Below are 18,126 nucleotides of genomic sequence, written 5' to 3' on the forward strand. Positions count from 1 at the left end.
CTGACACTGTACTCCCTTTGACACTTTATTGTGTAGACTCCATAAGCATTTGCTTAACAGGATCCAGTAAAGGGTATTTAAGAGAAAACAGTACAGCCTGACTCCTTTTGTGAAAGCAGAGCTGATCTAAGGGATTTCCAAGCACAGCAAGTCAAATAAAATGCCAGCTTATAGTTTAAATCCAGCCAGATGATCTGAGATAATTTACAAACCATGTCCCTTTCATGGAGGACTGGCTACAATAAGGAATGAAAAACCGTCTGGAAGAGAGATTAGACCTTGTGATGTTACTTGCTGTGCCGTGTGGATATCACTGAATGTGTGGTTGAGACATGTGAGTCATTTAGGGGATGATGGAGATTTAATTTTGTCCTATTTTTAAAGAGAGAAATGAATTCATAGTATAGCATCTTTCTATTTTTTTAAGGTCCTTGGGTGGTGCAAATAGTTTGTGCTTGGCTGATAACTGAAAGGTTTGCAGTTCAAACTCACCCAGCTGCCCTACAAAAGAAAGGCCTGGTGATCTGCTTCCATAAAGATTGTAGCCAAGAAAACTCTATGGAGCTCAGTTCTACTCTGTAACAGCTGGGGTCACTATGAGTTGGAATCAACTCAGTGGCAATGGGTTTGGTTTTTGGTTTTATATTTTGCTGTTGGATTTGATAAAAGAGAAAGATTTTGTGATGGGTTGGTTTTTAATTAGCTTTCTGTTCCATTCTCTGACAACACTGGGTTTAATAAAAAGAATAAATGCTGTAGTCTTACTGGGGTCCAGCGGCTGCAGTCTTGTAGGTTCTCTGATGTGCAGAGAGCCTTTTGCTGGCCATGTGAAGGTCTGTACTCTTGTCAGACATATCAGCATTGTCTGCTGTCTGAGGAATGTATTCGAAACTCACGGGGAAAATATGGATCATCTACTGCTTGTATTATATTTCTTTCTTTGCAAGTCTGTCATTTTCATTGGAACATTCAGTGGAATTAGGTCAGTTATGGTTTTCGTTAGCAATGCAGCTCTGTTGTACACAAATCATATGATGTTTCTAATTACTCTGCTTTTTAACATTGATCTGAAACCAAATCCTCAGCTATGCATGGCTTAGAGGTGTTTCCCTCTCCCCTTCTCTCTTTTTTTGTTTTGACTTCTTTCTGGGAATAAAATGAAACTTAATCTTGCAATAGCTAGATATAATACTTTTGGCTTTATAGGCATCATGAAAGTCCAGGGTTAAGAGGGAAGGAAATGGATGATTACTGGATGTACAGTTGTAGGTGGAAAATTTTAGGGAAATTGGTTGATCCACTACTCTCCTTCCAAGAGGTAGAGTGATGCTTATCACTGAACTTTATAGCTACACAGACAGAGATTTTGGAAGTTCAGTGGTCAGCCTTAGGCCGAGAACTCTAGATTTCCTGACATCTTGAGCTGTATTCAGTCTCCAAGGACAGGGTAGCAACTGGAAAGGATTTCCTCAGACCTCAGCATTTGGGCCTCTACAGGGCTGGCAGAGGGAGGAGAACCTGGGAAATGCAACACTATGTATAAAGAAAAAAAAAAATTTTTTTTTTAAACTGTGTGCTAGTGGGGATGGCTTCATTAAGGGAAGTTATAAAAAGCATTTCTCTGTTGGCCTTTAAAAGCAGGATCGATTCTCCTCAGCCTAGTTTATCAGATGCTAGGGTAACCTAACTGTGTGGCTGTGCCTCCAGGCAGGGAATGAATGACTCTTTAATGAAACTCTGTAAAGAGACCAGAAAACATTCAGAGTTACCTGGCCCTTTGGGACCCATCTTTGATAGTGCTTTTGTTAAGGGTAGTAGGCATTGAAGCTTCGTGGAAGCCTAAGGAGTAATGGAAATGGCATGTGACCAAACTAGAGAGACAATTTCACTGCTTTTCCCTTCCTTCTTCACCAGCATTCATTGAGTACTTACTAGGTGCTAGAAGCTATGATAGGCTGTGAGAATTATTAAAAAGAAAGAGTAGGAGATGGTATTTGTTCTTAAGGAGCCCATAGTTTGGTGAGGGAGACATATATATGAACACATAACTACGATACAGTTCTAACAGAAGTATTTATGTGCTAGACATGGTTCTGAGTGTTTTACATACATTGTCTCCTTTTAATCCTCAAAACCACTTCGAACGGCAGAGGTCATTGATCCCAGCACTTGCAAATGGGGGACAGGGGGCTCAGAGAGCTTAAGTAAGTCCATCTATTTGCATATTCAAACTTTCAAACCTTTATTGCCTACTTTACATACTCATACTTCTCCGAATGCTGAGAATACAGAAATGAAAGCCTCAATTCTTGCCTTTAAGGAGAACCCAGTCTAGAGAGCACCTGGTCTATCATTCATTTATTTAGTTCATTCAAAATAAGTAGCTATTGGGAACTTGTTGTGTGCCAGGAACTCTTCTAGGAGCTGGGCTTGAATTTGAGAACAAGACAGACAAAATGTCTTATCTTCATGGAGCATATATTGTAGTGGGGGAAACAAGAAATATATACATACATAAATTAGTGTACTTCTGGGTGATAAGTGGTGTGGAGAAAATTAAAACAGGTGTGGGCATAGGTGGGCTAGTTGACAATCTTAGCAGAACCTGCAACACTTTCTGAAAATACTTCTCGTATTTCTAGGTAATATCTTGTAATGGTTAGAACTGTTGAATGTTCTATGGACCTGTGCACATACCATCTCATTTAATCTTCCTTTGAGGAAAATTTTTTTAATAATTTTATTACAAATGAGGGAACTGAAGCCTAGAGACTAAACAACTTGCTCCAATCCAAGTCACGTAGTTTGTGTGAAACAGGGTTTTATGTCCATGCTCTCTAATCCACAACCTGCTCCCTCTTTCCTTCTCATTTTCCATAATAGTTATTCCTGATCTTTGACCATTCTCCCCAACTTCCTACCACTCAACTTACCTCCCTTTTTTTCTTTTTTCTACACCAGGTAGGGTAAATACAGAAGGCCACCAGGCAGAGAGTCTCTGAACAAACGTCTTCACCATCCATCCTGATGGAAGAGACGTTCGTCTTTCCAATTAAGACTAATCATTTCACCTGTGCCCTGGACCCCATCTTGTTCTATTTGGAGAGGGATCTCACTCTGTCAATTATCACTTTCTGGGCTGTGACCTCAGTCTCCCCCGGCCACAGTTTTCATTTTTATTTTTTCCTCCTTTATTATTTAAACAAAATCAAGTCTTTCCCCAACCAGTATGTGTAACTGGTTTTTTGAATGGGCTCAAGCTACCATCAGGAAATAGCTCAATGTTCCTTTCAGCCCTGCCTTTAGATGCTTTGGTAAGTCTAGGGGTCATCGCTGGAATTGCCCATACCTATAGCTTTATGGTCACTGTAAGGAAAGTCTCAAAGTATCAAAATGTCCCATATAGTCCAAATAAAAACTTTGACTTTATATCTAATTTAAAATCTCTTCTTCCAGCTCAGGCCCAACCCAAAGCTCAGAGGCCATGTGTAGGGAGTGGGAGGCTGGTCTGTTCTTTCACTCTCTTTGCTCCGCCTCTTCCTTTCCTGCAGGGTCAGTGGGTGGTTGGTACTATTGAAATTCAGCTAGCTGTGTGCTCTGTGTAGCAGGTGCCTATATGAGGATTCTTTCAAACGGGGCACATCTGTGAGTTCTCTAGCTGTCCATAAAACAGGCAACATACTCTCTGGCCTGAGGCAGTCATGGGATAAATTCACCACTGAATTATCATATCCTCCCTCTCCGTTTACAGCCAAACATAAAGCCGTCTACCCTTGAACTCTATTCCTTCACCATCCGTTTTTCCCATCAGACTCTTTGTGCATGGCTTATTCGCCTCTATCTTTATCGAAGCTATTCTTACGTAGGTTGCCAATAATCCCTTTGTTGAATGAGGCTTAGCTGATCCCAGATTGTATTTATTTTGCAAAATAGGAGCCCTTTAACCCAAATGAATCTCTGATTGTTAGAAAGCGTATGGTATAAAGGTGTCTGGGACTAAGTAGGATTACTGGGGTTACATGTGGAAATTATGTATCACATGCCCTGTATGATGAAGGGTTGGGAGAGAGCTTTTTAATATGGAACTATGGGAGTAGTTGATTGCTTGGATATACAGGTTATATTTTCTCATTAGGAGTTTCTGTGTGGCACAAACGGTTAACATAAAAAGTTGACAGTTTGAGTCCACCCAGAGGTGCCTGGGAAGGAAGGCCTGGTGATCTATTTCGGAAAAGTCAGTCCTTGAAAGCCCTATGTGTAGTTCTAAGCTGAAACACATGAATCAGAATTGACTAGACAACACCCAATGTGGTATTTTGGTATTTGCTTATTAATTCATCACAGGCTTCTGTGTTTTTAGCAGCACCTGAACTCTGAAGGGATGATGTTTACTGGTAGACCTGGCTTATAAGCATCTGAAACGTGAACTCGATGAGCCCATTGCTCAGCAGATTCCGGAGTCCCAGCCAGAAGCGTAGGTGGAAGGAAGTTGGGGAAAATGAAACCAGTGGGATAGGACTATATGGTGTTTTTTAGAGAACTCATACTAGTGGTGTACTCAGTAACATATCCCAGACTTTGCCAAATGTCTCAGAAAAGATGTCCATGATTTTGTCATCCCAATCATATAGCCCTCCACTTTGCATACCATACAACGATACTGAACAGGCCTTATCTACAAGGTGACTGCTCTGTATTCGTGAAGCACAGCTCTTCCTGTGAGCGCCTCACCCCATCCACTGAGGAAATGGTTTCTAGGGCAGTAATTCTGGAGATTCGTGGTTCTTATTTTTCAAGAGTTCTCTGAGCTGACCAATATCATTGTCATATATTTTAGCATTTTGGTGTTTCAAAGTCTTTGGATAATAGAGACAGGTTTATAAGAATCATAAAAAGCTTCAAGCCTGACATCATTTTTAGCTTTCTTCCCTCTTACTAGATTTTTTCTTAATATGGGCACCGTGTTCCAGAATTTGTTCCTCAACTCTGCTATTTTAGCAGCTCAGTTTTTTCCCATGTGTTTGGGGCTGATCAGGTTTTCAGAGAATCACACTCATGGTGACCAAATTCACAAAAGACTGACATATAGAGTGTCCTTGATGAGTTGTAAATGGGGAAAACTATTTTTAGCTTCCCTCTTCAAGGTAGATCACTGCTTTTTGATTATGAATGGTTTCCTATGACAAGTCATAACACAGTGCTTAAATTTTTCCTTTTAAATTACACAATCATACTGGTTACTCAGATTTGACCTGGGTACTTCCAGACCTGGAGTCCTGGGTGGCACCAATGGTTAAGCACTCAACTACTAGCTGAAAGGTTGCCAGTTTGAACCCACCAGACACACCTCAAAAGACAGGCCTGGTGATCTGCTTCTGGAAGGTTACAGCTTTGAAAACCTTGTGAAGCAGTTCTACTCTCCACACATGGGGTCGCCATGAGCTGAAATCCACTCCTCCATAACTAACTACAACGGAACAGTTTCCAAATCTACATATTTGTAGCTACATATTTATTGATAACTTCTAGGGTTTACTTCTGCATACTTGCATGTTTTTTCTCTTCCTCATTACACAAGTAGTTTAAATCATGTTATAAAAATATATAGAATTCAATAATAAAAAGTCAAGAATAGGAAAAACGTAGATTTGGAAAAAGGCAAAAGCAAATCGAATACAGATACCTAAGCTGCAAAGTCTTGCCAATTGCTATAGTTGTACTGAGATTTTGACCTGAATTTCCTGGTGGTCAAAATGAAGGGTAAACATGGGCAGTCTTATTGTTCACAAATGATGAAAATAAACGCTTACTATGAGCTAAATATTGTTCTAAGTGCTTTGTACATAATATCTCATGTGATCCCCCAAACAATCCTTATTTTGCAGATGAGGAAAAAGAGGCACTGATAAGTAGTTTGTCCAAGGGCATACAGCTAATAATTGGCAGAGCTCAGATTTGAACCCAGACAATCAGACTCCAGAGCCTGTGCCTTTAACCACTATATGAAGCTGTTTCTAAAGGAAATCATATATATTCCCTAGAGAAAGAAAATATTGCCCAAGTACTTAGCTTTATATTTTTCTACATGGAACATTAACCTTGAAAGAAGAAGTAGATCACAGCCTCAGTGAACCTTCATTTGCTGACAGTTACAGATTTAAGATAAAAATGCAAGTCAGTTGATATAATCCTTCAGGAAAGTAAGACAATATGGTCTACACTTGGCTTATTGCGTCTATGTATTAGTCTTTGTTAGTTTCCCTAATGATTTTCACATTCATAAGACCTCTTGCTTTATTTAAGAACGTGCAATAGAAAATATAAGCCATGTATAAATGTGTGTGCACACACAGCTGTGCAAGAGTGCTAATGCTGGCGAGGAGGGTGGAGGAAGGCTGGTTCTTTATAGACATACATGCTAATGCAAGGAAATTAAATCACTAGGGTCTGGAGAAAGCATTTGGTGTTATGGACTGAAAAGTCTTGAAGGTGGTAGTCCCTAACACCAAAAGATTTGATAGCGCTTTAGACTGAAAATATGGAATAAACACACTAAATAACACTTTGCCATGACTTATTTGATATTATGCTGAAAAGTCTCTAAATCATAACAAATGTCCCCATGATCTGTTCCAAGAAATTTTGTTGTTAGAATTTTGCGAAATCACTAAATACGAAGAAGCACACATCTTGACCAAAGTATTTTTCATGTCATGTGTGTAGGATTTAGAAAATTATAGGTCTATGCACACTTGGTTAGCCCACAGGTGGCTTGCAAACATATAAAACAATTTACAACAGAGTTCGCATTACAAAGCTTGAATTTTAAAAATCTGGCATGGCGAGACTTTTTACTGATTGTTTTGGGGTCTATCACCCAATCTTCTGTTGATCAAACATTAATAGTAGGATCCTACTTTGGACATCAGTCAAATGGTTACTGGTTAGATTTATGGATTTTTGTGAGATCATTCCGATTTTGTGGAGACGTACTATTCCGTCTTTACTGTATGCATATCTGATGCTGACGTTAGGTGCTGAAGTCGGCTCTGACGCATAATGGCCTGATGTATTACGGAACAAAACATTGCCTGGTCCTGCAAAATTGTTGCTATGTTTGTGCCCATTGTTGCTGTCACTGTGTCAGTCTATCTCATTGAGGGTCTCCCTCTTTTTCACAGACCCTCTACTTATCAAGCATGATGGCTTTCTTCAGTGACTGGTCTCTCCTTATGACATGTCCAAAATAAGTTTAATGCTTCCAAAGACCATTTTGGCTTACTTCCTCTGAGACAGATTTGTTCATTCTCCTGGCAGTCCATGGTATATTCATATCTAATACATATCCCCTTTTGGAAGGTGGAAGATATGGGCATATCAAATCCTTGGCAAGGGGCTGGCACAGACACAGATTGCTGGCTGCAGGGAATATTTAAGCTGAAATGTATAAGGCAGAGGCAAGGACATTGCTGTGCTTTATTTTTCAAAGCACTGATTTTTTGGCTCTAGTTTTGTGACTAAGTTTAAAAGTGGGAGGATTCTGTGGGTATGTGTATATTCTTCATGAAAAAAAAATTGATGATGCTATGAAATTTTCATTTCTTCAGTCAGGTACATAGCAATTCACATGGTCTCAAGCCACAAACATTACCTCATAAATGGCACCATGGAAATGTGTCAACAAAATTCGACCTACTCAAATCAGGTCTTGGAATAACAGCTGCTGGTGCTCTGGCTCAAGAAGCAGGTGTGAGACCACCTACGGTACCAGCTCAGAAAGCTTCCTGTCAGTAGGAAAACTGCACAGGCTTCCCCTAAGGTGCCAAATAATTCGGCAGAGATGGTAGCAACATGAAGATAAAATGTTAATATGTTTTGCTTTTCTCAAGCACTTGGGTTAGTGCCAGAGAAATAAGTTAAGTATAAAACGACTGCCCAAACCAAAGCGTTCAGCCTGGAGCTAAGATACGAGGGGCTGTTTCTCAACAACATTTATGTTTTTCTGTTTATGGATTACCAGGCTATGAAAATCCCCATGCACGGAGGTAGAGAGGAGATAGGGCTGGTTCAAGCCATCGCAGGACAGCATTTTCCATCTGTTTTTACAGGAAAGAACATGTAATATAAACTGTATGTGTGTGTGCTCCAGGGAGGACTGATTGAGTGGAAAGCTGAGAAGGCCATCAAACATGGAGGGTGCTCCTCAGTCAGGGAGGTCCAAGGTTTTATTGCCTGAGAACCATGTAACTCACTGCCAAAGAGGAAACAACTCCACCCTACCTGCTCAAATGCGTGCTACAAAGGCAAAGAACAAGTAGAGAAATGATTAGGAAATCTTTGCCCCAAATGTAGGAACAGCATGAGGCCCCTCTGATATCTTTTGTGAGATGATCCCCCACCCTTTCAGTTCTGAAAGACAGGCAACATCATGTCCACAGTGCTGGGAAAGATATTTTGCACACCCCGTAAAATCTTTAAAATTTGGCTGTGTTTGCTTATACCTAGATCTACTTGGAAAAAAAAATTTATTTTTATTATTGTTTTTTAAAATTTTATCACTAAGTGCTTTCCATAGTAATTTATCTTAAAGCTCTGATTAATTTTATAGTTTCTTAAAAGTCTAAGATTTTATGGTGCAACTGAGTGTGGGCCAGGATTGTGTATTGGAGAAGGGGGCAAGTTGGCTGACTGCTCTAGGAAGCTAGAGGCGGAAGAGAGGAAAGAAACTTTTTTGCTTTTATGAATTTCATCTTGATTTTAAGGGTGTCTAGAATTTTTTTTTTTTTTTTAGAATTTAGAGGGCCACATGTCCCCCAAATAAGATTGTCTATGCCCACTCTAAGTGTAGTTCAAAAGGGTGAGGAATGTTTTTATTATGTTGTTTAAGGCATTTTTTCACCCACCACGATGTATTTTCCATGAAATTGGCATCTGTGAATAAAATGTAATAGTTCAGTACCGAGGCAGCAAAAACAATTACACTGATTAAAATCGAATCTCATTGAAGTTTTTCTCTTTGGAGGTCCAGTGACTTTTACAAAGGAGGGTGTATCAAGCAAGGTATGCCTAAAACATTCTTAGTTCAGCTCTTACGTTTGGACCTTTTAGGACAAAGTATAAGATGGATTTTTGCAATTAAAAAAATAATTCCAAACAGATATTCTAAGACCCTTCCCCTGCAAAGACTTTGGAATTGCCCAATAAAATTGCAGAAAATGTATTCTTCTGTATAAGCAGGCTGGTGAAGCCTTTTCATCAGCTCTTAAATTTCAGATGGAGCATTCTGTTGGAACGGAAGAAATGGAAAGGTGTTTTGTGCAATATGGGGCAGAAAATGGACTAGATAAACAGATATCTGCACTAGTGCAAGCCCAGTGAATGAGGCTGCACCACGCCCCTTACACAGAATGCCTCCATTCTGGGAGGTCTTTCATTATCACAGGGGGGTCCAGATGCAGATTTGGTTCTCTAACATTTGGGCTGTATTTGCCCACGAGTGAATAGAGCTTGCTGTCCAACCACAGTGCCCTAGACTTTCTTTACTGCTGGACTGAATTTTTCAGTGAAAAGAGAGCTTCCTTTTCAAGAAAATTTCTGGAAGTCAGGCCCCCTCACATGAGGAATTTATATTTCATTAATGTAACATCTTACTCTAGAGTGCTGGGTTCTGTTTTGCCACAAAGGACAGCCCTGTCCTGATAAATTTTAGCTTCTTTGCTTTCATTGGTAAACTTAGAAGGAAAACTTTACTTCCTGAGGTTTAATACTGAGAGAAGTAAAGAAATCTCACATAAAAGGTGAAGCAGGAGCATGAGAGATGTTTAAAGCTGGTATGAGGGAGTTAAATGTTGGGGCTATTAAAGTAGTTAATAATATAACCATGGTGTGCAATAAAGGAGATTAAAGAGCTGATTCCCGCTTTTCCAATCTTGTTGGGTTTAGGAGAGTTGGTTTCAAATATTTTCTACTTTAATGTTGAATGTCACGAGGAGACATATGGGTTTTGCAGTTTGTTAATGATGTGTTGTTAGCATTTAGTTGAGTACTGACATGGAAGAGCTGGTGCTGCTGACTCAATGCAATAAACATTTGACTCATCATGGCAAAGACTTTTTCATGATGAAGGGCACCACCTGCCAGAGGGAGAGCCAGAGATTGATTTATGGTCCCGAAAGCATCAACACCAATGAATTCAGAATTCCTTCAAATTGCCTGCCACCTTTGTAATGCCAGAATAGGCATCGGCTTGTCTCTTCTCATGATCTTCAGGACTGGAGTGCTTTCGCCCTGATATTTGACTCAACACTTCTTTCTCAAATCCTCAGTCCATCAATTTGGTCTCATCTGTTTTGAGCTGAACAAGACCTCTGTTTTATTCCAAAGTTGATTTCTATTAGGCATAATAACCATGGACTGTAGAAATTCCCAGGATAGATCCTGAAATAATGTTATCTGTGGAAACATGAAGAGTAACAAGTGTCAGTAGGCAATCACATGGGTTTAACAGACAGATTAAGATTTACCATACTCCAGATGTTGAACTAAGTACTGAGGATATACAGATGAATAAGGTACAACCTCTAAACTTAGGCAGTTGACAGTTGAATGTGGTGGACAGTCATATAAACAAATGCTTAATTATACGTACTGATGGGGGCAACTGTGTAAATATATAAACAAAAGACTAATGAACTCTGGGGGACTAATGTAGGGGATGTGTCATGGAAGGCTTCATTCAGTTCACCAGGTAGACAAGAGGAGGTGGTGAGGGGCATTTTAGGCAGAGAGAAGTGTGTGTCCAAGGCAGAAGTATGGTGTGTTTTAGTAATTAAAGATTAATTATTACTGAAGCGTAAATGTGGTGATTGGCAAGGGTAGGGAAAACTGAGTGAATGGAGACCCAAAGAGAAACTGCATCAAGACGGGTTTTTTTTTTTTTAAATTGTGCTTCAGGAGAAAATTTACAGCTCAAGTTAGTTTCTCATATAAAAATTTATATGCACTTTGTTATGTGACTAGTTGCTATCCCGTAATGCAACAGCACACTCCCCCTTTCCACCCCGGATTTCCCTTGTCCATTCAGCCAGCTCCTATCCCTTTCTGCCTTCTCATCTCATCTCCTGACAGGAACTGCCCATTTAGCCTCGTGTATCTACTTGAACTAAGAAGTACACTCTTCAGGAGTATCATTTTATATTTTTATAGTCCGGTCTAATCTTTCTCGGGAAGCCCTAGTGGTGTAGTGGTTAAGTGCTACAGCTGCTAACCAAAGGGTCGGTAGTCCGAATCCACCAGGCACTCCTTGGAAACTCTGTGGGGCAGTTCTACTCTGTCCTATAGGGTCACTATGAGTCAGAATCGACTTGACGGCACTGGGCTTGGTTTTGTTTTCTTTTTAATCTTTGGCTGGTTTTAGTTCTGGGTTAATAAAGAGTCCGGAGGCCATGTCTTCTGGGATTCATCTAGTCTCAGTCAGACCATTAAGTCTGGCCTTTCTACTAGAATTTGAGTTCTGCACCCCACTTTTCTCTTGCACTGTCAAGGACTCTCTGTTGTGTTCCCTGTCAGGGTAGTCATTGGTTGTAGCTGTGCACAATCTAGTTCTGGTCTCAGGGTGATGGAGCCGCTGATTTATGTGGCCCTTTTCGTCTCTTGGGCTAATATTTTCCTTGTGTCTTTGGTGTTCTTCATCCTCCTTTGCTCCAGGTGGTTCGAGCCAGTTGATGCCTCTTAGATGGCCACTTGCTAGCTTTTAAGACCCCAGACGCCATTCACCAAAGTGGGTTGCAGAACATTTTCTTAATAAACTTATGTCAGTTGACCTAGATGTCCCCGAAACCATGGTCCCCAGGCCCCCACCCTGCTGTTCTGTCCCTCAAAGTGCTTGGTTATGTTCAGGAAACTTCTTAGCTTTTGGTTTAGTCCAGATGTGCTGACTTCTCCTGTATTTTGTGTTGTCCTTCCCTTCACCTAAGATAATACTTGTCTACTACCTAGTTAGTGAATTTCCATCTCCCTCCCTCCCCAAGCTTGTAATCATCAAAGAATGTTTTCTTCTGTTTGAACTTTTTCTTGAGTTCTTATAATAGTGGTCTTATATAATATTTGTCCTTTTGTGACTTACTTCACTCAGCATAATGCCTTCCAGATTCATCCATGTTTTGAAATGTTTCATGGATTCATTGTTGTTCTCTATGGTTGCATAGTATGCTATTGTGTGAATATACCATAATTTGTTTATCCATTTGCCTGTTGATGGGCAACTAGGTTGCTTCCATCTTTTTGCTATTGTGAACAGTGCTGCAATGAACATGGGTGTGTACATATCTATTCATACGACAGCTCTTATTTCTCTAGGATATGTTCCAAGGAGCGGCATTGCTGGATGTTACAGTAGTTCTATTTCTAGCTTTTTAGGGAAGCACCAAATCAATTTCCAAAGTGGTTGTGCCATTTTACATTCCCACCAGCAGTGTAAAGTGTTCAGTCTCTCCCCAACCTCTCCAATATTTATTATTTTGTGCCTTTTTGGATTAATGCCAGCCTTGTTGAGGTGAGACGTTATCTCATTGTGGTTTTGATTTGCATTTCTACAATATCTAATGATTGTGAGCATTTCCTCATGTATCTGTTAGCCGCCTGAATGTCTTCTTTGGTGAAGTGTCTGTGCATATCCTTTGTCCATTTTTTAATTGGGTTATTTGTATCTTTGTGGTTGAGGTTTTGCAGTATCTTGTAGATTTTAAAGATTAGACCTAGATTGGATATGTTGTAGCCAAAAGTTTTTTCCCAGTCTATTGGTTGTCTTTTTCACTTTTTTGGTGGTCTTTTGATGAGCATAAGTGTTTGATTTTTAGGAGCTCCCAGTTATCTAGTTTCTCTTCTGGTGTTTATGCATTGTTAGTTATGTTTTGTATTCTGTTTATGCCATGTATTAGGGCTCCTAGCATTGTCCCTGTTTTTTCTCCCATGATCTCTTTGGTTTTAGATTTTATATTTAGGTCTTTGTTCCATTTTGAGTTAGTTTTTTTGTACATGGAGTGAGGTATGGGTCTTGTTTCATTTTTTTTTGCAGATGGATTTGCAGTTATGCCAGCACCATTTGTTAAAGAGACTGTCTTTTCCCCATTTAATGGACTTTGGGCCTTTGTCAAATATCAGCTGCTTGTAGGTGGGTGCGTTTACATCTGGATTCTCAGTTCTGTTCCATTGGTCTTTGTATCTGTTGTACCAGTACCAGGCTGTTTTGACTATCGTGGCAGTATAATAGGTTATAAAATCAGGTAGTGTGAGTTCTCCCACTTTGTTCTTCTTCTTCAGTAATGCCCTACTTACCTGGGGCCTCTTCCCTTTCCATATGAAGTTGGTGATTTGTTTCTCCATCTCATTAAAAAATGTCCTTGGAATTTGGATTCGGATTTCATTGTATCTATAGATTGCTTAGGGTGGAATTGACGTTTTCACACTATTGGGTCTTCCTGTCCATGAGCAAGGTGTGTTTTTCCACTTAATGTAGGTCTCTTTTGGTTTCTTGCAGTGGTGTCTTGTAGTTTTCTTTGTATAGGTCTTTTACATCTATGGTGAGATTTATTCCTAAGTATTTTATCTTCTTTGGGGCTACAGTAATGGTATCAGTTTGGTGATTTCCTCTTCATCATTCTTTTTGTTGGTGTAGAGGAATTCAACTGATTTTTGTATGTTTATCTCGTATCCTGATTCTTTGCTGAAGTCTATTTGTTCCAGGAGTTTTTTTGTGGATTTGGGGGTTTTTCTGTATATAAGATCATATCATCTGCAAATAGGGATACTTTTACTTCTTTCTTACCAATTTGGATGCTCTTTATTTCTTTATCTAGCCTAATTGCTCTGGCTAGGACCTCCAGCACAATGTTGAATAAAAGTGATGCTTTCAGACTCTGTCCCTTTAGGATGATGTTGGCTGCTGGCTTCGTATAAATGCCCTTTATTATGTTGAAGAATTTCCCTTCTATTCCTATTTTGCTGCGAGTTTTTTTTTTTATCACCAGTGGGTGTTGCACTTTGTCAGATGCCTTTTCTGCATCAATTGATAAGATCATGCAGTTCTTGTCTTTTGTTTTAATTATGTGATAGATTGCATTGATTGTTTTTCTAATGTTGAATCATCCTCGCATACCTGGTAGGAATCCCACTTGGTCATGGTGAATTATTTTTTTGATATGTTGTTGAATTCTATTGGCTGGAATTTTTTGAGGATTTTTGCATCTAAGTTCATGGGGGATATAGGTCTGTAATTTTCTATTTTTGTGGTGTCTTTACCTGGTTTTGGTATCAGGGTTATGCTAGCTTTATAGAATGAGTTTGAAAGTATTCTATCCTTTTCTGTGCTCTGAAATACCTTTAGTAGCAGTGGTGTTAACTCTTCTCTGAAAGTTTGGTAGAATTCTCCAGTGAAGCTGTCAGGGCCAGGGCTTTTTTGTTGTTTAATTACCTCTTCAATCTCTTCTTTTGTTATAGGTTTCTTTAGTTGTCCTACTTCTGTTTGTATTAGTTTAGGTAGGTAGTGTGTTTTTAGAGATTCATCCATTTCTTCTGGGTTTTCAAATTTGTTGGAGTACAAATTTTCATAGTATTCTGTTATGATTCTTTTAATTTCAGTTGGGTCTGTTGTGATATCGCCCATCTCATTTCTTTTTTGGGTTATTTGCTTCCTCTCCTGTTTTTCTTTTGTCAGTTTGGCCAGTGGTTTATCAATTTTGTTAGTCTTGTCAAAGAACCAGCTTTTGATCTTGTTAGCTCTTTCAGTTGTTTTTCTATCCTCAATTTCATTTAATTCTGCTCTAATTTTTAATATTTCCTTTCTTCTGGTTCCCAAGGCCTTCTTTTGTTGCTCTCTTACTATTTGTTCAGGTTGTAGGGTTAATGTTTTGATTTTGGCCTTTTCTTCTATTTGGATATGTGCATTTATTGCTATAAATTGACGTCTGAGCACAGCTTTTGCTGTGTCCCAAAGGTTCTGGTAGGATGTGTTTTCATTCTCATTTGATTCTGTGAATTTCTTTATTCTGTCCTTAATTTCTTCCATAACCCAGTAGTTTTCAAGCAAGGTGTCATTCAGTTTCCACGTATTTGATTTCTTTTTTTTTCCTTGCTTTTTTGGTTACTGATTTCTACTTTTATGGCTTTATTGTCAGAAAGATGCTTTATAATATTTTGATGTTTTGGATTCTGTTAAGGCTTGCTTTGTGGCCTAATATGTGGTCTATTCTGGAGAACGTTCCATGTGCATTGGAAAAAAAGGTACACTTGGCTGCTGCTGGGTGGAGTGTTCTTCACGTACCTATGAGATCAAGTTGGTTGACTGTGGTATTTAGATCATCCATGTCTTTATTGAGCTTCTTTCTGGATGTTCTGTCCTTCAGATGGGGAAGTAGTCACTGCTGCACTGAGGCCACAGAGGTAGAGAATACATGGGAAGAAGCAGGATTTGTGAATGTGTGCCATGCGGTGGTGATGGAGGTGTTAAGAATAAAGCCTTCAGAACTGGGCACTCTGCATTTGGTTGTCTGTGGGACAGCAGATGGAGGGGCCGGTTGGTGGTGGAATGTGAGCATCTGGACATGAAGGTCAGGTTTGACACTTAACAGGGACTTTCAGCTCTAGGTGTTTTGTTTTTTGAAAAGAAGAACAACATTCTAGATTTTCATTTCATTTAAGTTTTTGTTTTAAGTGCTTATGAGTAAGACAAAAATCTGTCACTAGGCTTACTTTTTACTTTTTTTCTTACTGTGGAGAATGTTGGTAGTATTTACTTTTGACCAAACCGAAGTATGGTATGGCCTCTCCCTCTAAGAATCCAACATTATCTCATGCTTCTTCTTTCTCTCTCACCAAATATACTAGTCACTATGCTAAATGCATCATATGCCCTGTTTTATTTCACCTTCATAGCAACACACTGTGGTAAATGCTTTTTATCTGCATTTTAAAGATGAGCAAATAGACTCAGATGGGTTAAATACATTGTCCATTGACAGTTGCAGAGCTGGAAATGGAACCTGACTGATTCCTATGCCTATACCCTTACCCTATATTGAGCACTAACATATTGATGCTCATATTTCTCATAATTTATTTAAATAATTTAAAGCAATTTTTTTTTGTTGTTGTTACATTCAATAGCATTCAGTTAACATTCCAGGGCATTGAAAAAATTAACAAAGGGATGGAACTCAACATAGCTTTAGCACTTCTTTTTACCTCATTTTCATACAAGATTTCATATGACATACTTGGAAAAATTTCATTATTCAAGACATTAGGCTGGTCCAAAATAAGGTATTTAATTATATAAAAGAGACAAAGCTTCATTTGAGGTTTTTGAGCTGGTGATATCTCCATCTCTTAATGCTATCGTGAAATGAAGTGTTTGTATTATATTGGTAATTTTCAAACTTTTTGAAACAACAGATTCTTTCCCTTCTGGTAGCAGCTTAAAAGAAAGCCCAATGTAAAAGACACAGAAAGAACAAGATTCTCGGTTCAAAAAGAATGAAAGAAGGGTAGAGCCACAACTGCCTCTCAGCAGTTGCTCAAAGCACAGTTTGAAACTCATTGAATTGAACGATCTTTCAGTAGACAGTGATTTTAATAACTGTTAGGACTTTGGTGATTATAGTTCTTTCTAACAGTTTTATTGAGGTATAATTGACATAGAAGAAGCTGTATATGTACAAAGTGTATGATTTGATGAGTTTTGACATACGTATACATTTGTGAAAGCACATCAAAATCAAGATAATGAACACATCCATCACCCTCAAAGATTTCCTTGTGTCCTTCTTTACATTTGTCATCTCTCCAGGCAACCACTGATGTGTATCTTTGCCATCATAGAATAGTTTGCATTTTCTAGAGTTTACTGTAAGTGGAATCAAACAGCGGAATCATTCTATTGTACTCTTTTATTGTCTGGCTTATTTTATTCAACTTAATTATTTCAAGATCCATCCATGTTGTGGTCTGTATAAGTAGTTCCTTGCTTTTTTTTTTTTTTTTCTGAGTAATATTCCAGGGTATGGATTTTTTTTTTTTTTATGGATATACCACACTTTGTTTATCCATCTGTTTGTTACTGACATTTTGGATGTTTCCAGTTTTAGGGTATTAAAAATGGACCTGCTGTAAACGTTTATGTCCAAGTCTCTGTATGGACGTAGGCTTTCATTTCTCTTGAGTAGATTCCTAGAGGTGAAAGGGCTAGGTCATGTGGTAGTTATATGTTTAACATTCTATGAAACTGCCGAACTGTTTTCCAAAGTGGAATTTTGCATTCACACCAGCAGTGTGTGATGTTCTACTTCCTCTACATGTTTAACACTTAGTATGGTCTTTTAAATTTTTGTCATTCTATTAGATGTGTAGTGCTATCTTATTGTGGTTTTAGATTACATTTCCCTAATGACTAATGATGTAGGTTATCTTATCAACTGTTCCCCTTTTTTTAAGATTGGGTCGTTTTCTTATTACTGGGTTTTTGGAATTATTTATGTATTCTGAGTAAGTGTCCTTTTTTCAGATGAAAGAATTGTAAATATTTTCTGCTAGTCTGTAGCCTGTCTTTTCATCCTCTTAACAGTGTCTTTTGAAGGGCATCAAGGAGTATCAGGTAAGGAGTCAAGTGGTACGTGGTGGACCATATAACTAAGTGTAAACCCCAAACCAAACCCATTGCTGTTGATTTGATTCCAACTCATAGCAACCCTATAGGACTGGGTAGAACTGCCCCATAGTGTTTCCAAGGCTGTAATCTTCATCGAAGCAGACTGTCACATCTTTCTTCCTCAGAGCGGCAGGTGGGTTCCAACTGCTGACTTTTTGGTTACCAGCTAAGTGCTTAGTCACTGTGGCACCAGGGCTCCTTAACCAAGTATAGGGGAACAAAATCCAGCCATCCCTACATTTCTGGCAGCATGACTTATTCCAGAATGTTGTGGTTGATAACTGAGGCACAGAGCAGGAAGTGGGTATGGCTGAACCTACACAGAAAGACATCAGAGATCCTACTGGGAGGGCTGAAGAAGGGCAGGCCTCAAAATCAGAGTAGAGATGTTACACAAAATAATGAAAGTGGTAAAGAGGAGCTGA

The sequence above is a fragment of the Elephas maximus genome, chromosome 4 (genome assembly GCF_024166365.1).
Source record: "Elephas maximus indicus isolate mEleMax1 chromosome 4, mEleMax1 primary haplotype, whole genome shotgun sequence".
Taxonomy (NCBI): Eukaryota; Metazoa; Chordata; class Mammalia; order Proboscidea; family Elephantidae; genus Elephas; species Elephas maximus.